This window comes from Camellia sinensis, chromosome 5, assembly GCF_055761805.1.
Source record: "Camellia sinensis isolate YWXY chromosome 5, ASM5576180v1, whole genome shotgun sequence".
NCBI classification, from domain to species: Eukaryota; Viridiplantae; Streptophyta; class Magnoliopsida; order Ericales; family Theaceae; genus Camellia; species Camellia sinensis.
This window is the reverse complement of record NC_138965.1, coordinates 113,429,499-113,453,598: the sequence shown is the minus strand read 5'-3', so window position 1 is coordinate 113,453,598 and position 24,100 is coordinate 113,429,499. Positions and strand designations below refer to the sequence as shown.

At 44.0% G+C, this 24,100-nt stretch overlaps 1 protein-coding gene across 5 annotated transcripts in view; it reads right to left on the bottom strand.

Moving 5' to 3' along the window:
* Window positions 1-1,021: 1,021 nt before the first annotated feature.
* Window positions 1,022-24,100, bottom strand: part of LOC114261389 (uncharacterized) — a 38,023-nt gene continuing 14,944 nt past the window's right edge. For 2 of the 5 annotated variants that reach the window (XR_014330030.1, XR_014330035.1), the window contains exon 3: window positions 1,022-2,445. The gene's annotated coding sequence lies outside the window, so the exon portion shown is untranslated. Of the gene's footprint in view, window positions 2,446-10,433; window positions 10,653-11,295; window positions 11,727-24,100 lie in introns of those variants that run through there. The other 3 variants (XR_014330031.1, XR_014330032.1, XR_014330034.1) reach the window with 3 other exon arrangements.

The window sequence follows — 24,100 nt, the reverse complement described above, 5'->3', positions numbered from 1 at the left end:
GAGTCATTAAAGGCACAGTGGACAAGCATGAAGGAACCTATTGAGTCAAAACCACAATTCAGTTAATACAAAAGTAAAGTTCTCTGTACTTGTGCATGCTAGTAGACAAGTCATGAATACCCTCGGTGTAAAGTGCAATCTCCATATTAGTTAACTGTCCACTATAATAGCCCAGTGTAACTCATAATAACACCCAACATATACAGAAAAACTAACCTGTTACAGCCAAGATTCTCAAAAGTTTTTTTTTTTTTTTACTGTGCAATGTCCTGATCCATTAAGCTTTCTAATCAACCCATGTAGCAAGTTTTGGGCCAATGACTCCCAAACCAGACGGTTTTAGGGCATTAGGTGTAGAGACACCCCTACGGGCTTAATAACTTGAGTTGAAAAGGCTACGAATCCAAACTAGTCATTCTTCTTATTTTTCCTTAACTGTGCAATGTCCAAATCCCTTAAGCTTTCTAATTAACCCATGTAGCAAGTTTTGGGCCAACGACTTCCAAACTAGACGGTTTTAGGGCATTAGGTATAGAGACACCCCCACGAGCTTAATAACTCGAGTTAAAAAGGCTACGAACCCAAACTAGTCAAGTGGTTTTTTTTCTTTTTCTTTTTCTTTTTTTTTAAGAATCTTGGCTCCTCATTTATTCTTTTCTGCAAGTCTAGCTATTATCAATGATGTACACCAGGGATTATAATAAAAAGATCACCGCTATGATAGTGTGTTCATGTGAATTAAGGCATACTCATGACAAGTGTACTAAAACCACAAACATAGACAACTCTCCTCGTGCAAACATGGCATGCAAGTATCTACCCAATAAACCCTTTTCATACAAGTCTACTATGCTCTCTAATTAACATATGCAAATATCATCACTCTACTAGCAAGAAGTCACATCAAGTGAAGTAATGCAATCAAGTGAAACATGTATAAGCATGAATTATGAGGCAAATAGAAATGCACAAAAGAAAATATAACCCTCATCTCCCAACGTGAATATGGTATTGTCCTCAATGGAAAAGGAAAGAGAAATGAGAGAATATTACTAGAATTGTAGGTGCACATCCAGGTAGACAGAGAATAACATATACACACTTCACACTTGGTTGGTGTTTTTTTTTTTTTTTTTTTGAAGAAAAGAAAGAACTAAAAAGAAAAATAAAAATAAAAATAAAAATAAAAGAGACAAAGCAATATACAAGCGGGTATTACGGAGAAGCCGGTGGTGGTGGTGGTGGTGGCGGGAAATGCTGGGCAAACAAGGCTTGCATCAAAGTGCGCGTCTCGAAGGCGTCATCCTGACCCTGTTGCCGGATGGCGAGGTTGTTGGTGTGTAGCTGATTGAAGCGCGCCTGAGAATAGTCGCGATGTGCTTGAAAATCCGTGCGCAACTCCATGCGACTCTGGTGGTGATCACGAAGAGTACGGTGGACCTGATCCCCAGAGTGCTGAAGCTGTAAGTACTCCTCGCGAGTCATGTAGAGTGGGTCCCCTTGGGGAGGCACGGAGGGAACAGGATGAGCTGGGTGGTCAGGTACGGGGTCCTGGGCCTCATCAATACGGGCACCAATCGGCAGAGGGATACGAGATATGCTGTGCTGCCATTCCCGCTGGCCGAAAGTTGGATACCCTCTAACAATCTCCTCATCCTCAGCAATGGGGAGGTGGTTCAGCTCAAACACAAGTGTCAACAAATTAGCAAATGGTAATGGCCAAGTCAGGTTCTGCATAGGAGTAGGCCGAACTGCCTCATGTAGAAATTTCTGCAAATGCATCAAAATGAAATGCTCAAGCGGGACCTGATAGCCAAGCTGATACCCGTGTAAAACCCGCACGAACTCCAAACGGCGCTCAGCTCGATGCCCAAGTGGAAGGACATTCTTATGGACCATGGAATCAAGGAAAAACAAGCGGCTAGTTAGCTTGCTCCGCCGCAAGCATGTGAAACTGTTGTCACCGTGGGCTCCCGGGAAGTATTGCTGGATGAGGAGATGTATGGGTTGTTGATCCTCAACTTCCAGGAAAGGCTGATATTCTAGTTTGGCGAAAAACTCTAACACTGTGGCAATCATGGCTGAGGTGAAGTGGACAACATGACCATCAATGTTAGAGAGCAGTCCAACCGTGGTGGGTGCCTCATGCAGGTTCTGGTAGAATAATCGTACCAGACGAGGATAAGTGGGCGCTGTCACAGCGCAAATGCCCAACTGTTGCCGGAGTCGGAGCTGCTCAACGGCCCAAGTAGTGTCCTCATCATGCTGGAAAAATTGCAGGTTGAACTACGTGAGCTTGTGAAGAGGGCGTAAAGCCCACTCCGGCCGTGGGAAGTCACCTGGTGGTGGTGGCGAGGATGGTGGTGACGGTGGTGGTGGTGGCGCTGAAGAGGAGGCACCCCTGGCCTTTTTGGAGGCCCGAGCAGAGACACGGCGATTCATATCCTGCACACACCAACAATAAATACAGATACCCGTGAAACCAACATGAGAATCAAATAAAATATGAAAGCACAAATTTGCCCACTAATGTACCACATGCAATTCCCACTATTGTTTTTTTTTTTAAAAAAAATATAAAAACGAAATTAATTAAATAAATGAAGTAAAATGCCATTAAATTAAATTAACTAAACTAAACTATAAAATAACTAAACTACAAAATAGACTAAAGTATAGAATAAAACAACCAAAACTAAACATTTTTTTTTAGTTTTTTTTTTTGTTTTTTTTTATTTATTATTTTTTTGTTTTTTTTTTCTTGTTAATTGAAGAGAATAAAATTAAATAAAACTTCAGAAAATAAAATAAAATAAACTACTTAGAAAGTATATGAACAATGACATCATAGAATAAGATAAAAATAAAATCACTAACTACACAAGCATAAGAAAAATAAAAATAAAACCAAATTTCACTAACTAATTAAATTAACCAGAATCACTACGAAGCAATTTAAACTAAACAAATATAACAAATAAAAAAAAAACTAAATTAGGATTAGTGTTAGTACCAATATTTATGAGGTTTTTTTTTTTTTTTCCGCACGTGCGCCATAAAGGGCCGCACGTGCGGTGCTCATCTTCCTCCTATGCCGAGTTTGGTTCTGGTTCTCTCTCTTTTTTTTTCTTTTTTTTTTTTTTTTGAACAAACTAAAAAACATGCATTCTACAACTAAAAGAGCACAAATAAAATTAAAAAAAAAATCATAATGACCACTAAAAATACTAAAAAGAAATAAATCAGTCATGGCTAAGCATTTATTAATTTATTTATTTATTTTAGGATGAACACTAGAAATCTACGCAAAAGAGAAAAAAAATTACCTTGAAAAAGTAAAGAAAGAGAGAAAAAAAAAATGGAGGTTCGCCGGAAAAAATGGTGGTCACCGGAGTTTCGTCGGACGGCGAGAGAAGTGGTGCCGGCGATGAGATGATGGTGGTGAGGAAGAAGAAAAGGGAAGAAGAAGAGGAAGAAGAAAGTGGGTTTGTGGGGTTAAGAGAGAGAGAGAGAGAGAGAGAGATATAAAGAGATAGAGAGAAATCTGAGAGTAAGTGTGATTGGGAGAGAGCGAGTTGTGTTAGATAAGGTTTGTGTTTTTTTTTTTCGGTACGAAAATAGAAAAAAATTTAGTAAATGAAAATAAAAATAAATAATAATAATAAGAAAACAAAACAAATTTATTTTTTTTATTTTTTTTTTTATTTTTTTTTTCCGCACCACCCACGCACCTGCTTATTAAGCAGTGTGCAAACTCACAAATTCACAATTTTCCGCACGTGCGGGGCCCAGGCCGCACGTGCGGCGAATCTCTTAACGCAGATTTTTTTTTTTTTAAATTTCTCCGTCCCGCACGTGCGGGAGTCAAGGCTGCACGTGCGGCGATCCCATCCCCCGCGCTTCTTTTTTTTTTTAATTTTCTTCGTCCCGCACGTGCGGAAGTCAAGCCGCACGTGCGGCTTTTGGTCAACGCACTAGCCCCACACCTGCTTATTAAGCAGTGTGCTCCATCTTTTTATTCCCACAATTGTCGCACGTGCGGGAATTTTTTTTTTTTTTTTTTTGAAAGAACAAGTAAGACACAGATTTTATTATTATTATTTTTTATTTTATGTTAAAATGAACAAGTATAACCCCCCCTCTTTTTTTTTCTTTTATTATTATTATTATTATTTTTTTTAATTTTTAACTCAGAAAATAAACATGAATGCATGCTTTTAAACATAGAAAATAAATATTTCTACCTTCAATTGACATCCGGAATAAATATAGCACAAAAGAACATACGGAATGTCCACTAAAGGTATAATCTTCGCGCGAAGACCACGGGTACTACTTTTCTCTCTAACTGTGTCCGTAACTTTCCCTATTCTCCAACAGGGTGATAGACTAGGTTGATTCGGTATCCAGAATCGAGGCGCATAAAGCTACCTCAACCTATGGGGCTGCCATACAGAGTTCAAGCCGAGGTAGTTTTGAAGCAATCTCCACACCCCTAGGTATTTAAACCAGACTCTAGTCTCAGAAATCCCAAACCTTTGTGTTCTAGGCTTTGCCATTCGAACTCTAGTTTCCACCATCTCAGTTGGTCTCCTAGGAACTCACTACAAACACGGTTAGGTGGCTATACCAGACCTTCAGATGCTGTTCGGGCACGGAAAACACCAAAGGAATTACACCTTTAGAGGATTTAAAGTCTCCTAGACGCAAGTAAAGCATAACGAGAACAAAAAAAAACATAATAGCATAGAAGGGAAAGAAAAGAGAATAAGAAATCAATTTATCAATCATAGTAAAATGGGTCCATCAAAGCAATGGACTCAATCATATCCCCATTCCCAATCCCCTCTATATATGGTTTCAATCTTTGGCCATTCACTTTGAAAGTGTGGCCAGTTTTTGGATCTCGTACCTCAACGGCGCCATGACTAAATGCCTCAACAACCTCAAAGGGGCCATCCCATCTTGATCTTAGCTTACCCGGAAATAGTCTCAATTTTGAATTAAAAAGCCACACTTTTTGGTCGGGTTCAAAGGATTTTCTATTTATGTGCTTGTCATGGAATTCTTTAGTCTGAGCTTTAAAAACTCTTGAACTCTCATATGCATCATTCTGGATTTCCTCCAACTCATTGAGTTGCAATTTCCGGTTGAGCCCAGCTGCGGCCATATCGAAGTTAAACTTCTTTATGGCCCACAATGCTCGGTGCTCAAGTTCAACCGGGAGATGGCAAGCTTTGCCGAACACCGCTCTATATGGTGACATCCCAATGGGTGTCTTATAGCCAGTGCAGTAAGCCCATAATGCATCAATTAACCGTTGTGACCAATCTTTCCTATCCGGTTTCACCGTTTTCTCAATTATGTGCTTTACCTCCCTATTTGAGACTTCCACTTGGCCACTAGTTTGAGGGTGATATGGAGTGCCAACTTTATGAGTGATAGAGTATTTCTTAACTACCGACTCAAAGAACCGGTTACAAAATGTGTACCCTGATCACTTATTATGGCTCTAGGAAACCCAAAACGACTAAAGATGTTTTCATGCAAAAACTTGATTACCACTCTATGATTGTTTATTCGGGTAGCTATTGCCTCCACTCACTTAGACACGTAATCTACTGCCAAAAGAATGTACTCAAACCCAAATGACGACGGGAAAGGGCCCATAAAATCAATCCCCCACACATCAAATATTTCTACCACAAGAATAGGGGACATTGGCATCATGTCACGCCGAGACATCGAACCCATTTGCTGACAGCGCAAACAAGTTCTACAAAATTGATGGGCATCTTTGAAAATTGTGGGCCAATAAAACCCGCTTTGCAAAATCTTCGCGACCATTTTATGCCCACTAAAATGACCGCCACATGCAGAAGAATGAAAAAATGTAAGAATGCTATGCACCTCATTCTCCGGCACACACCGTCGGATCACTTGGTCGGAGCAATATTTAAACAACTCTGGATCCTCCCAAAAGTAATACCTGACCTGTGAAAAGAATCGGTCTTTGTCTTGCTTAGACCAATTCTGCAGAATTTGTCCAATGGCCAAGTAATTCACAATATGTGCAAACCACGGGGGGTTCGCTTGTGACAGCTCAAAAAGTTATTCGTCCGGAAACGAATCATGCAAAATAAGAGGGTCGCTATTATACTCAACGAGGATTCGGGAGAGATGATCCGCCACCACATTCTCAGATCCTTTCTTATCACGGATCTCTAAATCAAATTCCTAAAGCAACAAAATCCATCTAATCAACCTAGGTTTGGTCTCTTTCTTAGATAGTAAATACCGCAAAGCGGCATGATCAGTGAAGACTATGACCTTAGAACCTAGGAGATAAGACCGGAATTTGTCTAAGGCAAAGACCATACCTAGCAACTCTTTCTCGGTAGTAGTATAGTTCAATTGAGCATCCGAGAGAGTGCGACTAGCATAATATATAGCAAATGGTGCCTTATTGACCCTTTGGCCCAACACAGCCTCGACAGCATAATCAGAGGCATCACACATGATTTCAAAGGGAAGAGACCAATTTGGTGATTTCATGATTAGGGCGGTGGTCAAGGCCATTCTTAGTGTTTCAAATGCCTTTAAGCATGCCTCATCAAAGACAAAAGGCGCGTCCTTAACCAGTAAACTGCACAAATGACGTGATATCTTACTAAAGTCTTTGATAAACCTACGGTAAAAACCTGCATGCCCTAAGAAAGACCTAATTTGACGCACGGAATTGGGTGGAGGAAGGCCTGCAATGAGGTCAACCTTAGCCTTGTCAACCTCTATACCTCGAGGGGACACAATGTGTCCCAATACTATACCCTTACGAACCATAAAATGGCTCTTTTCCCAACTCAAGATTAGGTTTGCCTCAGTACATCGTTCTAACACTCTAGTCAAGTTCCTAAGGCATTCCTCAAAAGACGGTCCAAACACCAAAAAGTCATCCATAAAAACCTCTAAGAGTTTCTCCACCATGTCGGAGAAAATGGCCATCATACACCGTTGAAAGGTCGCCGGTGCATTACATAGCCCGAAGGGCATGCGCCTGTAAGCAAAAGTGCCAAAAGGGCATGTGAATGTGGTCTTTTCCTGGTCGGCGGGGTACACCGGGACTTGATTATACCCCAAATAGCCATCAAGAAAACAATAGGAACCCTGCCCCGCTAACCGCTCTAGGATTTGGTCAATGAAAGGTAAGGGAAAATGGTCCTTCCTAGTCGATGAATTTAGTCTCCTATAATCAATGCACACTCGCCACCCAGTAGTGGTTCGTGTGGAGACTAACTCTCCTCCCTCATTCTCAACAACAGTGATGCCCGATTTCTTGGGCACCACTTGCGTGGGACTCACCCACTTGCTATCCGAGATGGGGTATATAATACCGGCATCCAACAATTTCAAAACCTCCTTCTTCACCACCTCTTTCATAATAGGATTCAGTCTCCGTTGCATTTCGTGAGAAGGTTTGGAGTCCTCCTCTAGGTGTATATAATGCATGCACACGGAGGGATCTATCCCTTTCAAATCAGCCACTGACCACCCTATAGCACTCCGATGTGCCACGAGAACACTCATTAACTGACTTTCCTGCACTGCAGTCAAGTCAGATGCAATGATGACCGGTAAAGTATCTTGGGGCCCTAAAAATGCATACTTGAGTGTGGCCGAGAGTGGCTTCAACTCAAGTGTAGGTGGTGTGACCAAAGATGGTATGGCAGGCTCTCTTGACAAAGGAGGAAGTGACTCAAACCAGGCTTTCCATAGAGGAAAATCTGGTGTAGAGGAAGAATTAAGCAAGACATTCACCTCCTCAACCGACCCATCAATATCAAAATTTTCAAACCCAAAATGAGCTAGACAAGCCTCTAAAGGGTCCTCTACAAGAATGGAGGGCAAAGCCTCCTCAACAATCTCATCCACAACATCCACTAATAAGCACTCCTCTCTCTCATGAGGTTGTTGTGATGCTTGGAAAACATTAAGTTTCACTTGCATGTTACCAAATGAAACTTCCATAACCCCGGTCCGACAATTAATGCATGCATTGGTCGTAGCCAAGAAAGGTCGACCCAAGATCACCGGGATTTGTTTCCTCGAACTGGCTACCGGTTCCATATCTAAAACCAAAAAGTCAACAGGGAAGTAGAACCTATCAACCTTAACTAACACATCCTCAATCATGCCTCGTGGCACTTTGAGGGACCGGTCAGCCAACTGAAGAGTAACAGTAGTGGGCTTGAACTCGCCAAGCCCAAATTCCTCGTACACAGAGTACGGCAACAAATTAACACTAGCCCCTAAATCCAATAAGGCCCTGTCAACGAAGTGGTCCCCTATAATGCATGCAATGGTTGGGGCCCCTGGGTCCTTAAGCTTAGGAGGTGTGTCATTCAACAAGATGGAGCTTACTTACTCCGTGAGTAGGACCTTTTGGGACACATGTGTTCTAGATTTACACTTTTGCGTACAAAGGTCCTTTAGAAATTTGGCATATGATGGTACTTGCTTAATCGCCTCCAACAGGGGGAGGTTGATTTTTACCTGTTTAAAGACCTCCATCATTGCCTCCATAGATGTCGTCTTCTTATTAAAAGGGGATGGTGTATCAAGGCACTGGGGAAAGGGTGCCTTAGGCACATATGGTGCCTTGGGCTCAAATGAAGTGCTAGGGACTAAGTCATCCCTCTTAAGTGTTTCCCCCTCACCCTTACTCTTACTAGGTGAACCACCGTGGTCACCCTTCCTAACTCTAGTTGCATCAGACGCAACTGACCGATGCTCTAACTCCCTACCACTTCTCAAAGCAATCACTGCCTACACTTGCTCATGTTGCTTACCATTCCCACCCGAACTCTCTGCCCCGTATTGTCCCTTAGGGTTGGCCACAGTTTGACTTGGTAATTTTCCCTCCTCTCTCCGATTCATGTTGTTAACTATTTGACCTAATTGGGTCTCTATCTTGGCAATAGAGTGAGTGTGGGAGTGAACTATCTGTGCTAACCCCTTAAGTGCTGAGAGAACTTCCAACACCTGAGTCTCAAAGGCAGAGTTGCCCTGAGGAACAGGCGGGGGTTGTGGTTGAGGTTGCTGGTATGGTTGTGGGGGTCTATAAGGTTGCAGTGGTCAGTAAGATGATTGGTTGGCAAAATTATTGAAATTCTGCCTTGGTGGTGGAGGATTGTAAGAAGTGCCTTGTGAAGGGGGTCTCCATGAGAAGTTAGGGTGATTCCTCCATCCCGGATTGTATGTGTTGAAGTATGGATCATTACCCGGGTTGGAGAATCCTTGAGTTGCATTTACATGCTCTTGGACTAACTCCGGAAATTGTGATGCCAAAGGGCACTCACTCAAGTCATGAGCAGGGCTCGCACAAATAACACATGCCTCGTGAAATTGAGGCTGATCTTGTTGGGTAGGGGCATGTCCCGTAGCTAATAATTGGTCCATCTTGCGGGACAGTGCCTCTACTTGTTGGGCTAACTCTAGGTTTTGCCCGACCTCATAAATGCCCCCTCTTTTCAGGGCTCCAACTACGAGTTGCCGGACTTGCCGGGCTGCGGAGGCATGGAGAAGGGAATTATCACTTAAGTTCTCAAACAATTGCCATGCCTCGACATCATTTTTAGACATAAATGTCCCACCACAGGACGAATCCACCATTTGGTGGTGTGGCTCAGTTAAGCCATAATAAAATGTTTGAACAAGTTGCCAATCAGGCACTTGGTGGTGGGGACACTATTGAAGAAGGTCTCTAAGTCTTTCCCACGTCTCATGGAATTGCTCGCCATCCATTTGAGCAGAGTTTGTGATGGCTCACCTAAGTTGGTTGGTTTTACCTATGGGAAAGAACTTCTCCAAAAACCGTTGCTGTAATTGGTCCCAAGTTGTGATTGAGTTAGCAGGTAAAGAATTTAGCCAGTGTTTAGCTTTATCCTTTAACGAGAATGGAAACAATCGCAACATTAAGGCTTCATTTGTGAAATTCTGGATCCTTACTGTCGAGCAAATTTCCAGAAATTCATTCAAATGCTTATAAGGATCATCATGAGTTAGTCCATGGAATGATGGGAGCATTTGTATGGTGCTGGACTTAATCTCATAATGAGCAGCAGTGGTGTTGGGTAATTGGATGCATGATGGTGATGTATATGCAGTGGGTGTAAAATAATCCTTAAGTGTCCGGTTGGGCAAATTCGAGACATTAGGATCTGCCATCTCTAATGGCTCAATGCATGAATATTCAAGCCTAGGAATACGGGCAGAGGTCCTAAGTCTCCTAAGGGTCCTTTCTAGTTCAAGGTCCAAACTCCACAATTTAGGGCGACAAGAACGACGCCCGTGCATACACTACCCAAACACACACAACAAGTACCGACTCTGTGCACTAAGTATGAAAGCAAAATACCAAATGAAGAAATACTCACAGCGGTTTAACGAAAACGCTTTATTCGTCTTGCGGATGCTTGATGTGTAGACGTTATTTCCAACCTCTGTTTGAGCTTTGACTTTCGTTTTAGTACTTTGGTGCTTTGCTTGTGAGTGTTTGCTTCTGTTTACTCACTTTAGTGCTGCGGTTTTTATTTAAGCTCGGCAGCACTCCGCTTGCACTTCAATGATAGCTCCAATTTCAACCACTTTGCACACTTAGCAACACCAAAAGCATAAAATCCTAAACTAAAAATTAAAGTAAGAATGTAACTTTAAATTAACTAATTTCGCCAGAAGTCCCCGGCAACGGCGCCAAAATTTGATGGGTCGTTGAACACACCAAAATTAAATACTAAACTATACCAAATTCAATCAGAATAATGACAAGTCCAGGTATCGATCCACAGGGACTATTGTGAAATTAAACTAATTTAATTGTTAAATTCCTAAATTAATTTTGATAAAAAGATTGAATGATCATAACCTAATTTAATAAAAAATAAATTAAACTAAGGAATTAAATTATCAATAATAAATGAAATTGGATTTACTGAATTGGGAAAAAAAATCCTAGGGTAGAGAATTCACCACTAACCACATAATTAGGGTTTCCAATTGAGATCAATTATGCTATGGTTTGAACGGATTAATGCTTCGCAACTACAAGCTCAAAGCATTTAACAAGAAGATCATCACATTCAATGTACGAGCACGAACCATCTCAAGTAATACGAACCGTTCACTAAACTAAGGTAGTGATACGACTCGTTCCTCGTAGTATGGTTCGTCCCATACCTTGAATGTGAAGGAAAAGAAAACAATTGTATGGATAACATTTAACAATCACAGAAAATCAAATATTCAAAAGAATAATGAAAATTATATAAAACAAACTTCTAAATCACCATACAAATGTTCAAACCTTTACATAATTAAAAATCAAAAGAAAACTACATAATTACATGGCTAGGGTTTCATCAAAACCCTAGAAAATAAGACTAGCCACTCATGGAGGAGTGGAAGGAGGTAGAAAGAGAAGGAACCATCATGGGAGACATCTTGGAGCTTTTGTTTCTCTTCTTTTCCAAACCCTAGTCTCTCCCTTTAGGTCCAAACAACTTCCGAACCCTAATCCAGCCTTTGACTTGCCTTTTTATACTTCCAATCTCGTCCAAACAGGTTTAAAACGTCGGTTTAACTTTCCCAGAAAAAGTCAACGCACGTGCAGGAAAGTCAACTCTGTCCAGATTCTGTCTTTTTGCCCATTTTACGCTCCGACGATGTACAACCTGATTGACACTCAACACACATAAAGTATACAGTTTGACCAACAAGTGAAATTAAGAGATTCTAATTAACGGTCTCAATGATGTATATTTCGGCCTTAATCAGCATGCTTTGAAGTCATGTTTCAGGCCTCATTTTGAGGGTTTTGAAGTCTGCCTTAGCTCTGGCCAAGGTCTTTTTGGCCATATTTTATGTCCCTCGTGCATGTGTGGAACAACCCTCCTCGAGGCCTTTCAAGAGGACCTTTTATTGTATGCTTTATTGATCAATTTCAGGCCCTTTTTGGTGAGTTTTAGGGCTGTCATATTTGATTTCCAGAGTTGGTTTTGCTATGCTAAGTGTCCATCATATATGTGTTGAGTAACCCCTTGCATGCCCTTTCCAAGGAGCTCATCATTTTCACACATGTTGGCTGTATTTCAATAGTTATTTGGGCATATTTTGTCATGTTTTATTCACTGTTTTTGGCTGGTTTGATGAGTTCTCATACGCTTCATATACATGCCATGTAAACCATGCTTGCTAGCCAAATTTGCATGCTATTTTAGTCCATCATGTTAGCACTTTTTGGCCATGCTTTAAACTAGAAATTTGCATGTTTTGGGACTGCTTTGGCTCTGTCTTTTGTACTTCATGGCCAAATAATGCTTGCTTTGCATAGCTATAATTCAATACATGTGCTTAGCTTTGAGTATCGGGGCTTATTTCATGCATCGGGTGCCATATTTCCATGTTTCGAGACCATTTAGCATCATGTTTCAGTGCTGGAAATTACATGTTTGTATGCCATGTTGCATCCTTGCCATGCTTTGGTAGAGTGGCATTCCATGGCTTAGGTTCGGTCATTGGTATTCGTGCATGTGTGCACACATTTCGGTTGCCTCTTTTCCATCTCATGGCCACTGATGTGAGTGTGGCTGAGGTCCATTCATGTTGGTGTAAGTCCATCGTGCATTGTGTATGTCATTTCGGTCCATTGCATTGCGTATGCTAGATTGCATGTTAGAGCATCGTGTATGCCATGTCACATCGAGCATTGTGTATGCCATTTCGTAGCATTGCGTATGCTAGGCTGTATGTTAATCGCATTGTGTATGCCATCTTATTTGCATCGTGTTTGGGATAGGAGTTAGCCCAAACACGGGAAATGAGGTACGTTTCGTACTCCGAGTGACGGAACGTGTCTCAATTCCCGGTCGCCGACACTCCGGATTACCCATGATGGAGTTTAGGTCTTGTTGTGTTTTCATGTGCATTCATTTCATATCGAGTCGTGCAATTCGACTCCTCGGCCATCATGCATCGAGATGCGTGATTGATGGCATGAGGATCGAGGACTACACTCCCTGAAGAGTAGTCATGCATACATATGTGAAAATACTTTGTTGTGCCCCTTTCTTGCTCTCTGTTGTAGCAAATCAGAAATCAGCAGCTTTCTAAAGCCTTGCATAGTATTCCGGGATTAATTGCAAACAGAGGTGAATCGGGGCATCGCAATAGATTTCCGCGCCAGGCAACTCAAGCATGCATCATTCATCATTCAGAACAAGAGCTGAGGCAGTCCATTTTGTAGCTTGCGCGCTATTTACTTGCTTTCATAGTTAAATTGTTATTTAATTAGGGTTTTGTAATGTGTAATTATTCATTCAGACTGTAATTATTATTCGGACTGTATTATTTATTTGGACCCTCCAAGGGAGGGCATAATTGTAATAAGTGTGCATGTGTGTGATGTATGTCTTCCAACCCCACGTCTTTCTCCCTTTTATTTACCAGCTTATGATAGTTAGATTAGGGCATGTTTCAATTAGCATACTTATGCTTGCATATTTGCATCATTTATCTGTGTTGCATGCACCGGGTTCGGCGCATCATACTGTAGACACCCCATTTTTGACCAACCTTAAGACTCAGACGTCACCGATTGAGCGCTTGGTGATATTGCATAATGTGCTTGTTCAGAAGTCTCAGAGTCGCGGCTGCGAGCCCTGCCTCCGGACTTCCGAACCCTCTTCTATACCTTGCCTCGGTTTGCGAACCAGACTCGGTTTTCTCGGTCTCTTTTCCTGAGGGGAGGGAGAGGTCCCGTAGACCATCTCTCAATGTCCGTAGGCTACATTTCGTGGCCGTAGGCCATTTTGCCCATTTCGGAGTCCAGTTTCCGGTTTTTCGGAATCGTTGGCCGTGTGCCTCGGTTCGGGACCGCCTAACCATCTCCGTTTGCCCCGGTTTTTGGCATACCTCCTATTTTACTCCCTTTTGAGGGACACTGGGGTCTGAGAAACCCACTTCGTGGCCGAATGCCACTTTCGGTACTTAATAGCCCATTTTCGGGACCCCGAACTGCGCGTTTTGGCCCCCGAACATTCGTTTTGCAACGGTTTTCGTTCATTTTTGGCGGGTACCTCTGTTTTATCACCGGGAAGGTCACTGAAGGGTGGGAGGCCAGTAATTGTTGCAGCAACCAGTTATATATCCTCCGACGCCCTCCGACGCCCGTTTTTCACACTTCCGGGCTAATGTTGAACACCTTGGGGCCACTTTCTTGAACTTTGAACCACATATCTGTGATGTACACAGAGGATCCTAAAAGTTGGTGGCCGGCCAGTAATGTTGCCTGACCCTTTTGAACCCCTCCTTCCAGGCTAATGTTGAACACCTTGGAGCCACTTTCTTGAACTTTGAACCACATACCTGTGATGTACACACATGGGAGGACCTTAAAAAGTGGTGGCCGGCCACTATTTCAACTTGACCGTTTTGACCCCTAGCCGGCCGGCTAGGTGGGGTGGCCGGCCGGCCACCTGGAGCTCCAAAAAGGGGCCGGCCATGTTCCTTGCAACATCAACTTTACAGCTGTATAGCTGTTTCCCCCAGAAAATATCCCAATCCGGGGGATATTTTGTGGGGGAAAACTTGCCTATTTTCCCCCACCTTTTGCCCCTCCTTTACTCCCCTTTTTTGTCCATATAATCAGCTGGCAACATTGCATACAAGGGTTAGAAAATTTGCTCCTCAAGCTTGAATACAAAACTCCCTCTCCATCTCCCTCATTTTCTTGAAAACCTTCAAGCTCTACACTACCATTTCTTCTACACCACCAAGCTCTACCACCACCACTCCAATCCAGCAGCAAGGGGAGGAATTCCAGCAGCTAAGAGGCAACAAATTTGGTCCAAGAAGCAACAAAAGAATTGGTCTTCAAGGGTGAGTTGCAATTTCCCCTTTTTGGCCCATTTCTTGTATCTTTTGCAAGCCATACATGCTTATTGTTTTGAACTCCGACCAAAACTGAAAGGGTCATTTTTTTGAGCTCATTTTCATGTCTCATTAAGGGCTCAACCCTGTTTGAGCCCTCCATCTTGCACTTGCTTCAATACCCTCTTTGTATGTCAATATTTTGCATGCTTTTTCTAACCTAAGTGTGATCTATTTTGGAGTTTCTCATGAACTGTAAGTAGGCTTATTTTGAGCCCCTCTTCAACATTGAAGAAGGGTTCATCTTTGTTTGAGACCTCCATGTACCACTTGTCTTTATATCCATCTTTGGTCCCCTATTCTTGTATGACTTGGAAGCCTATCTTGGTTCCATTTTTGGTCATTTTACAGAGCTATAAAAGTTCTTATTTTGGCCCATTATTGATGTTTCATTAAGGGCATTTCATGGTTTGAGGCATATTTTATACACTTCATGTTATATCTCTCTTTTAATCCCCATTTTTGCATGATTTATTAGTCTATCTTGCTTCGGTTTTTGGCATTTTTACAGTACTAAAAATAGTCTTATTTTGGCCCATTCTTCATGTTTCATTAAGGGTCTTTGGCTTTTTGATGAATATTTTGCATACTTTGTCTTATAGCCACTTTCGAGCCTCATTTTGCATTGCATTTCTAGCATGTTTGTATACTGTTTTGGAGTTTTTACAGTTCTGTAAATAGTCATATTTTTTGTCCCTCTTCAATGTTGTAGAAGGGAATTTTTCAGTTTGGGCTTTGCATATACCACTTGCCTCTCTGGCCACCTTTTGGCCCTTTTTCTTGCATGGGAGTGCAGCCATACCTGTGTTTGTTTTTGGGGTTTTTATAGTTCTGGAAAACATCATATTTTGGGCCCCTCTTCAACTTTGTTGAAGGGACCTAACCTGGTTGAGGACAGCAACTGTGAGTTGCTTCTTAATCCCATGTTTAGGGCCATTTCTTGCATGCTAGTTTTGCACTGTCTTTGCTTGCTATTTGGCCATGTTTTGAACTGGAAAAACGCTTATCTTGGGATTGCCTTGCTTCTGTATTTTTATTGCATGTCCATATTGTGCATGTTTGGTATAGCTATAGGCCATTTCGGGTGCCAAAATTCATATTTCGGGACTATTCCATGCATCGGGTGTGTTTTCGCCTCGTTTCAGGGCTGTTTTCCCCCACATTTCATTGCTGAAAATCCATTAGCATGTTTGCATATCATTTTCCATGCCATTGCATTGCGTATGCCATTGCCTCGGTTTGCGTACCCGTGTGCACGCATTTCGAGGCACTTCATTTTCATCTATCGGCCTCTTATGTGAGTGTGGCTGAGGCTCTCTCATGTTAGTATAAGTCCATGTTGCATTCTATGTGCCATTCTAGCCATATTGCATTGCGTATGCCATTGCCTCGGTTTGCGTGCCCGTGTGCACGCATTTCGAGGCACTCCATTTTCATCTATCGGCCTCTTATGTGAGTGTGGCTGAGGCTCTCTCATGTTAGTGTAAGCCCATATCACATTTCCATGTCATTTAGATCGCATTCTGTCATTTTCTCGGTTTGTGTGCCCGTGTGCACGCATTTCGAGGCATCTCATTTTCATAGCATTGTGCATACTAGGTGGTATCTTAGATCGCATTCATGCATTTTCTCGGTTCGCGTGCCCGTGTGCACGCATTTCGAGGCATCTCATTTTTCATAGCATTGTGCATGTTAGGATTGTATCTTAGTTGCATTCATGCATGTCATGCATATTGCATTGTGCTTGGGATAGGAGTTAGCCCAGGCACAGGAAACGAGGTGCGTTTTGTACTCCGAGTGACGGAACGTGTCTCAATTCCCAATCACCGACACTCCGGATTACCCATGATGGAGTTAGGTTCTTGTTGTGTTTATACGTGCATTCATTCTATATTGAGTTGCACATTTCGACTCCTCTGCCATCATGCATCGATATGCGTGATTGGTGGCACGAGGATCGAGGCATGCATATATTTGTGAAAATACATTGCTATGCCCCTTTCCTGCTCTCTGTGGCAGCAAAATGAAGAATCAGCAACTTTTCGGGGCTTGGCACGCTTTCCAAGAAAAATCACAAAACTGAGGCTAATTGGGGCATCCCAGTGGATTTCCGCGCAAGACAACCCGGACATGCATCATCCATCAGAATCAAGGCAGTCCCTAGCTTGCACGCCCGTTTTACAGCTTTCTTAGTTAATTTGTTAATTAATTAGGAATTTGTATATTATTCGGACTGTAATATTTGGACTGTAATATTCTTTTATTCGGGACTATACTATTTATTCGGACCCTCTGCGCGAGGGCACAACTGTAATAAGTGTGCGTGTGTGTGTTGTATGCCTTCCAACCCCACGTCTTTCTCCCTTTTATTTACCTGCTTATGATGGTTAGATCAGGGTATATTTAAATTAGCATACAGTATGACAGCATGTTTGCATTCATTCATCTGTTTTGCATGCACCGGGCTCAGCGCATCATACTAACTGCATTGTATTTCAAATTCCAAGTTGAATACATGTTAGCTGTAGCATTCCATATGCCATGTTTAGAATAGCCGTTGCATTAGGCATTTTTGTATACTTAGGATCATGCATGATTTCTAATGTAACTTCTATTTTGGCTTGGAGTACTCGGTAAGTCTTTATGTTTTAGCATCCTTGCATGCGTGTGAGTGAATGCCATGATAGCATGCTTACCATGAGGCTAATTGCTTATGTGATATAACTGCCTGAATGCCTGTGGGTGAAGGTTGGGTTACTTAAATTGGAATAAATCATCAAATGTTTTTTTTTTAAGTCTACTTGCGAGTAGCGAACCATCTTTCAAATAAACAAGCATGAAATGTTTTGTTCCAATTCAGGCAACCCAGTCTATACTTATATGCTGTGTGCATCACATAGTAACCTAGGCTAATAACCGGAATAAGAACACACAATGTTTTTCAAAAATAGATATCATGGTTAGTAGAGGCCGATCTTTGATCGGGCGAGCGGGGGTGCTCACGAAGTGACCTTCCCCAATCGTACCCAAGTTCCCGAGCTGAGGCAACTTTGGTGATGACGGACACGTGGCCTCTGGCACCGAGTCAGGGTTTCCTAAATTTTTCAAAACAAAATATTTAGGTGGCGACTCTGTATCTGGCAAAGCAGTCCATGTTTGGCACTTCTTTCAAAAATCTGTTTTCTCAAAACGATTTGCCGGATTTGGACTCTTTGGTTCAGACTTAGAACCGTAACACGAATCGAGTCCGAGCTGTAGCGAGGTCCCCCGCGGGCTTGTTACAGTTTCTGGTGACTCTGCTAGGGATTTAGAGAACTTGACTCGAACTCATGATATCTATTTTTGACTACACTTGTGTGTTTCTTTGCATTGCATTTGCATTGGTGCGCCTAGGACACCGTGTTTGCCATCTGCTATTCCTGAACGGTTTGCCGGAGGCTTGTCTTGTCAAGGCATGACCATAAGGCTGACCGGTTGTGGGCTCTGCCAGTATGGGAACACAAACCCCGGTTTTACCGGGGCACCCTCTTTGACCATTCGACCTAGTACATATTCGGATCCATAGTGACCATTCCAAACTAGGACAGGTTGCTTACCCGTTTATAGGTTGTTTGAAACCGCTGTGTGCGTAGTGAAACCCTAGCTCCTGACAAAATAGGGCAGGGAAACCCTACCCCAACATAGGAGTGTTTTGGCTCTCACTTATCTGTTATGTGCTTTAGAGTGCGTCTCTACAGGAATGCGTGTATCAGTATATGAGTTTGGGCATCAGGCCTGCGGGCATCAGTTCAGTATTATGGGTATCAGGCCTGCGGGCATCAGCCAGTATTTGAGAATCAGCTATCTGCGGGTATCAGATTCTGTTTTAGGGGACAGTGATACAGGGATAATAATCAGTGTTTGAGGACAGTGTGTATTCAGCTTATTGACTGTGTGTTGTTATGCCCGGCTGTGTATCATGCATTTTATTTTAAGCTGTTATGCTGTCCGTTTATCTGTTTATTTATTTCCTTTTCGCTTTATTTATCTTTTGCTAGGTCAGTTCTAGCACAATTGCTTCCAACCCAGCAGGCATTCCCCAAGCACCTTGGACACGAGGTCGTCGACTCAATCGATCTGAGGATCTAATCGACGGACAGCCAGTGTTCCATTCTCTACCCCCCGTTACCAAAAGAAAGCCGAAAAGGCGCAGTGTGTCAGAACAGAGGTTGTCAGAGCAGTGGGTTACTTCATTAGAGGACTATAGGACTGAGGTCTCAATTACTGCTGTAGAAATAGACATACCAGTTAGACAGATGGATCAACAAAATACATCAGGGATGGAGGCTCTAATGCGCCAGATGCAGGAGAGCATGAGACAGATGCATGATGATGCTGCCCGTCAAACAGAGTTCTCCAAACAGCAGGCCGCGATCATGGCCCAACAGGCCGAACTAATCACCAGACTGCAACAGCAGAATGCGGCATCTGCTTCACACCAAATTCCTCCTCCGGCAGGGGCTCCATTACCTGAGCAAACGCCTACTGTTCAGAACGCTCCGCCAAACACCCAGAACGCTGTGCCAAATCTCCAAAACTTACAAGAGGACACGAATCTTCCAACGGGGCCAGCTCCGCCCCCGCTTCTACCACAACTGTCCAAGGTCCATGCACCCAATCGCCCCGACTCTCCCTTCGAGTTCGAGGTTGATCATACAGCTCTGAAATTGAGCAAACTTGAGAAGCTCTTCAAGAAATCCCAAGGGGTCAAGGCTATGCCGGATATCGAAGACGGATATACCGAGGAGGCCGTGACACTCCCCGATAGGTTCAAAATGCCACAAATCGACCGCTTTGACGGGTCCGGCGACCCCATGGTCCATCTCCGACTGTTCGCAGACATCTTGCGGCCAATGGGCCTAACACGACCACAGAAGCTTTCACTATTCGGCCGAACCCTGTCGGGTGTGGCCGCCCACTGGTACGCAAAGTTAGAGGATGAAGTGAAGAAGAATTGGGATGAAATGGCTGAGGCCTTTGTCACGCAATATTCGTACAACACTCAGATCGAGATTACAACTCGTGATCTTGAAACGACAAGGCAAGAGCCCAAGGAAACTTTCTCGGACTTTGTAATCCGATGGAGGGCAAAGGCATCAATGATGACTCTAAGGCCCACGGATAAAGACCAAATCCGGATGATTGTGCGCAATCTCCACCAAAAGTTGATGCAGAGAATGATTGTAATCCCCTTTCCTACTTTCTCAGATTTACACGAGATGGGGGTGCAAATCGAAGATGCAATGAAACAAGGTCTGTTTGACCACGATAGGGAACAACCGAGGAGGACTTTCAACCGTAACAACAATGCGGGCCCAAGTGGCGCTGCAAATACAAGAGCCTCGGAAGTCAGTATGGTCACCACCACTCCCCCTCCCCCTCCAATGCCCATGGCTGCCACACCCTTCTCCGGCGCGTCCGGAAGCAACACACAAACCAACAGATTCCAACCACGAGGCCAAAGAACCTTTACCCCACTATATATGCCCCTGTCCAAAGCTCTAGGGGTATTGATCAGGAAAAAGCATTTGAAACCCCTGGAGCCGAAGCCACTACCGAATCCACTCCCTCCCTCTCATGACCTAGCAAAGTACTGCGCGTATCACCAACAACACGGTCATGACACCGACCGTTGTTTCAGATTGCGTCATGAGATCCAAGACCTTATCGACAAACAGGTGATCGCGCCTCCCGATAAACCCAATGTCACAACCAACCCTCTCCCACCACATAACCAAGCTCCCCCTCCCAACAGAATCAATTTTATCCAAACTGGGGTCGCATCTTACGATCCCAGTATCTATATTACCCCATCCCACCTACCCAAGCCGGAGGTGTTCCTCCCCGATTGCACTGACTTCTTGTGCATGGTAGACATCTCCAAAACCCAACCAGAACCGACGGTGGTGACCGTCGAAGATGGGGCAGGGCAGATTTCGGGAGAGAATGAGATTGTTGAATCTGGGACTGGACAGAATTTTGCTGGGGTAGCCTATGATCCAAGCGAGTACATCCTATCAACGAGCCGAATTGGGCTAGGTATAGAATTGCCAGAGACAGGAGAGCTGTGCATGATCCGAGGGGATGGATCTGGGCTAGGGGCAGATGATCTGACAGCCGTAGAGGAGGACTTTGCCAACTTGCAATTTTTTGATGACCAGGAACCGGGGGATGCGTCAATCAACTGGTTCGATTATGAGGAATCGGCGGAGGCCACTGGATGGCTCGAGGATCAACCAGATGAAATGGGGGAAGCCCAACCAGAACAGAGCCCGGCAGGGGCAGGAGTATCAGCTGTGGCCGGAATGGCCGGAAGTCAAGTTGTATCGCCGGAGAGCGCCGGTGCTAAGAATTCCGCTCGAGACATGGGCATTATGGATACGGGAATTGTTGAACAACCAGCTATACTGATGCAGCTGGAACGAGAAAAGTTTGAGGAGGCTGAGAGAATTAGGAAAGCCAAAGGCCCTGAGGGGACTGAAAGTGCTGTGTGCACGAAGATAGAGAATGCTGCGAGCATGTGGACAGGGAGTACTGAGAGTGCAACTAAACCAGAGCCAGACAGGTGTCTGTTGGCTGTCGACGGAATGTGGTGGGAAGACGATGACTTATGTCTTGCCCACACGGATGAAGACTGGGGGAATAATCAACCGGATGACACTTGGTACCTCGATGAGGTTGATCATATGACGAGAAGTGGGCGGTACTTCAAACCCCCACACCTGGACCAACCCGAGGCATCCGGGAAGGATAGAGAAGCGGAGAAACAGAAGGAGAAGCAGATTGAAGAGGAAGCTGTGCTGAAACAGTTAAAAAAGATACAAGCAGACATCTCCATCTGGGGACTGCTAATGGCATCACGAGTACATAGGGAAGCTGTCCTGTCTGCTATGGACAAGTCCAAACTCTCCATAGACACCACGCCTGAACAGCTGGTTGGGCTGGTTTTTCCGGGAGGAGGTTCCCGGCATTAACCTTTTCGGACAAGGAACTACCGCCTGAGGGCACAAATCATAACAAACCTCTCTATATTTCTGTGGAATGTAGAGATAAGTGGATACCGGTGGTACTTGTTGATACCGGGTCTGCAATTAATGTCTGCCCGACCAGAACGGCATATGCAATCGGGTTGAAGCCCGTAGACTTCGTCCCAACTACCCAAGTGATCAGAGCATACGACAATACCAGCAGAGAAGTGATGGGGACTGTTAAAATTCAAACCAAGGTTGGTCCAGGACAACACAGCATTGAATTTCATATCTTGGACGTTCCCGCAACCTTTAGCCTACTTTTGGGGCGACCGTGGTTGCACCAGGTCAAGGCAGTCTCTTCCACTCTACATCAGATGCTAAAGTACCCTCACGGGAAAGGGGTAGCGATCGTTTTTGGGAATTCATCAATCCATCCGCCACCGGAAGTGTCCACACCTGTCTTGGAGATCGAGCACGGCACGGAGGATGTGTTTTTATCGGGGTTCACTTTGGCCGAGGCTCAAGTGGTGCAGAATGTCATGGCTGTGAATGAGGGTATGTACGTCAGTGCTCAATCTGTCTACCTCATGAACAAGCTACAACATATCCCCGGAATGGGACTAGGAAGAAGCGGCCGGAAGGGCGTCGCGGTATCGGCCGAAGTGCCACACAACCCTCACACCTTTGGATTGGGTTATCTGCCCACCAAAGAGGACTGGGTGAGGAAAGGGAAAGAAATGGCCGGAAGGGCCAGAGCGAAGAAGGTTGGGAAGCCATTTGAGTTAATGCATAGGCCCATCTGGGGTACCCTAAACGGACGCTTCGTCCGGGAGGGGGAAGACTTTCCATTCTGCGGCTTCCCAGAACCATGGCTGAACGCGGAGAAGAAGCGCGTGCCTGGTTTCGAAATCTTCTTCGATTTACAATTACCTGGGGATGACGTTGCCGAAGCGCAGACAGACCCACCAACTGAGGTTGAGCAGTGTAAAGCAGTAGATTCTGGGAGCACCGAGCTTGAAATGGGGGTAGCACTGGCATGTCTACTTTCAGATCCTCCGATCGGCCAAGAGTGCTTGGGGGATAACTCTTCGGTTTCTATGATTGGAGATGAAATAGCTGCGGGCTTTCCAGCGCCGATCTTGGATGCATCTGTCGCACCTTCTCTCATCTGGCAATATGAAGAAGGCTTTTTATCTAGCAGCTCCGGGTCAGGTAGTGAGCCGGAATCTGATTCTACCGAATCTTGTGCGTCGGAATCAGGTTCCAGCTCGACTGAGTCTGAGTTCGGTATTCCTGGGGGTGATAACCCGGATGCCACAGTCCTGTCTAGGTCATCATTTTCATTTTCTTTTGAGTCTGTTGTAACAGAGGAATCTGACGGCTTGGAAATATTTAATGAGAATGATGTAGATGTGGTTTCTGAGTATTTTTCTGTGCCTTTGATTTATTGCTTAAATCAGGATTTTCAAAATTTTGATGAAAACAACGAGGGAGAAATTCCCCCAGTTTTGCAACGGTTAATTGATCAAGAGCAGGAAAGATTTGTTAAACCTTTAATGGATGAAATCACTACTGTGAATGTTGGTACTGAGAAGGACCCGCGGCTGGTCCAGATCGGGTCCACGTTGTCTTCGGAGGAACGCGAGCGCTTAGTCGCTTTATTAAAAGATTTCAAAGATGTTTTCGCGTGGTCCTACGAAGACATGCCTGGAATCGATCCTGAGATTGTACAGCACCGGATCCCTCTTGATCCCGAGGCCCGCCCTGTCAAACAGAAACTCAGAAGGATCCGCCCGGACTGGGCTCTCAAAATTAAGGAAGAAGTCACCAAGCAAATTGGCGCAGGGTTCCTGCTGGTGTCCGAATACCCAACTTGGTTGGCCAACATTGTTCCGGTGCCAAAGAAGGACGGCAGAATTTGGGTCTGTGTAGATTTCAGAGATTTGAACAGGGCCAGTCCGAAGGACGACTTTCCCTTGCCACACATTGATGAATTGGTGGATTTCACGGCAGGACACGCCTTGCTTTCATTTATGGATGGTTTCTCACGCTATAATCAGATAGTAATGGCACCCGAAGACCGGGAGAAAACTGCATTCACTACCCCG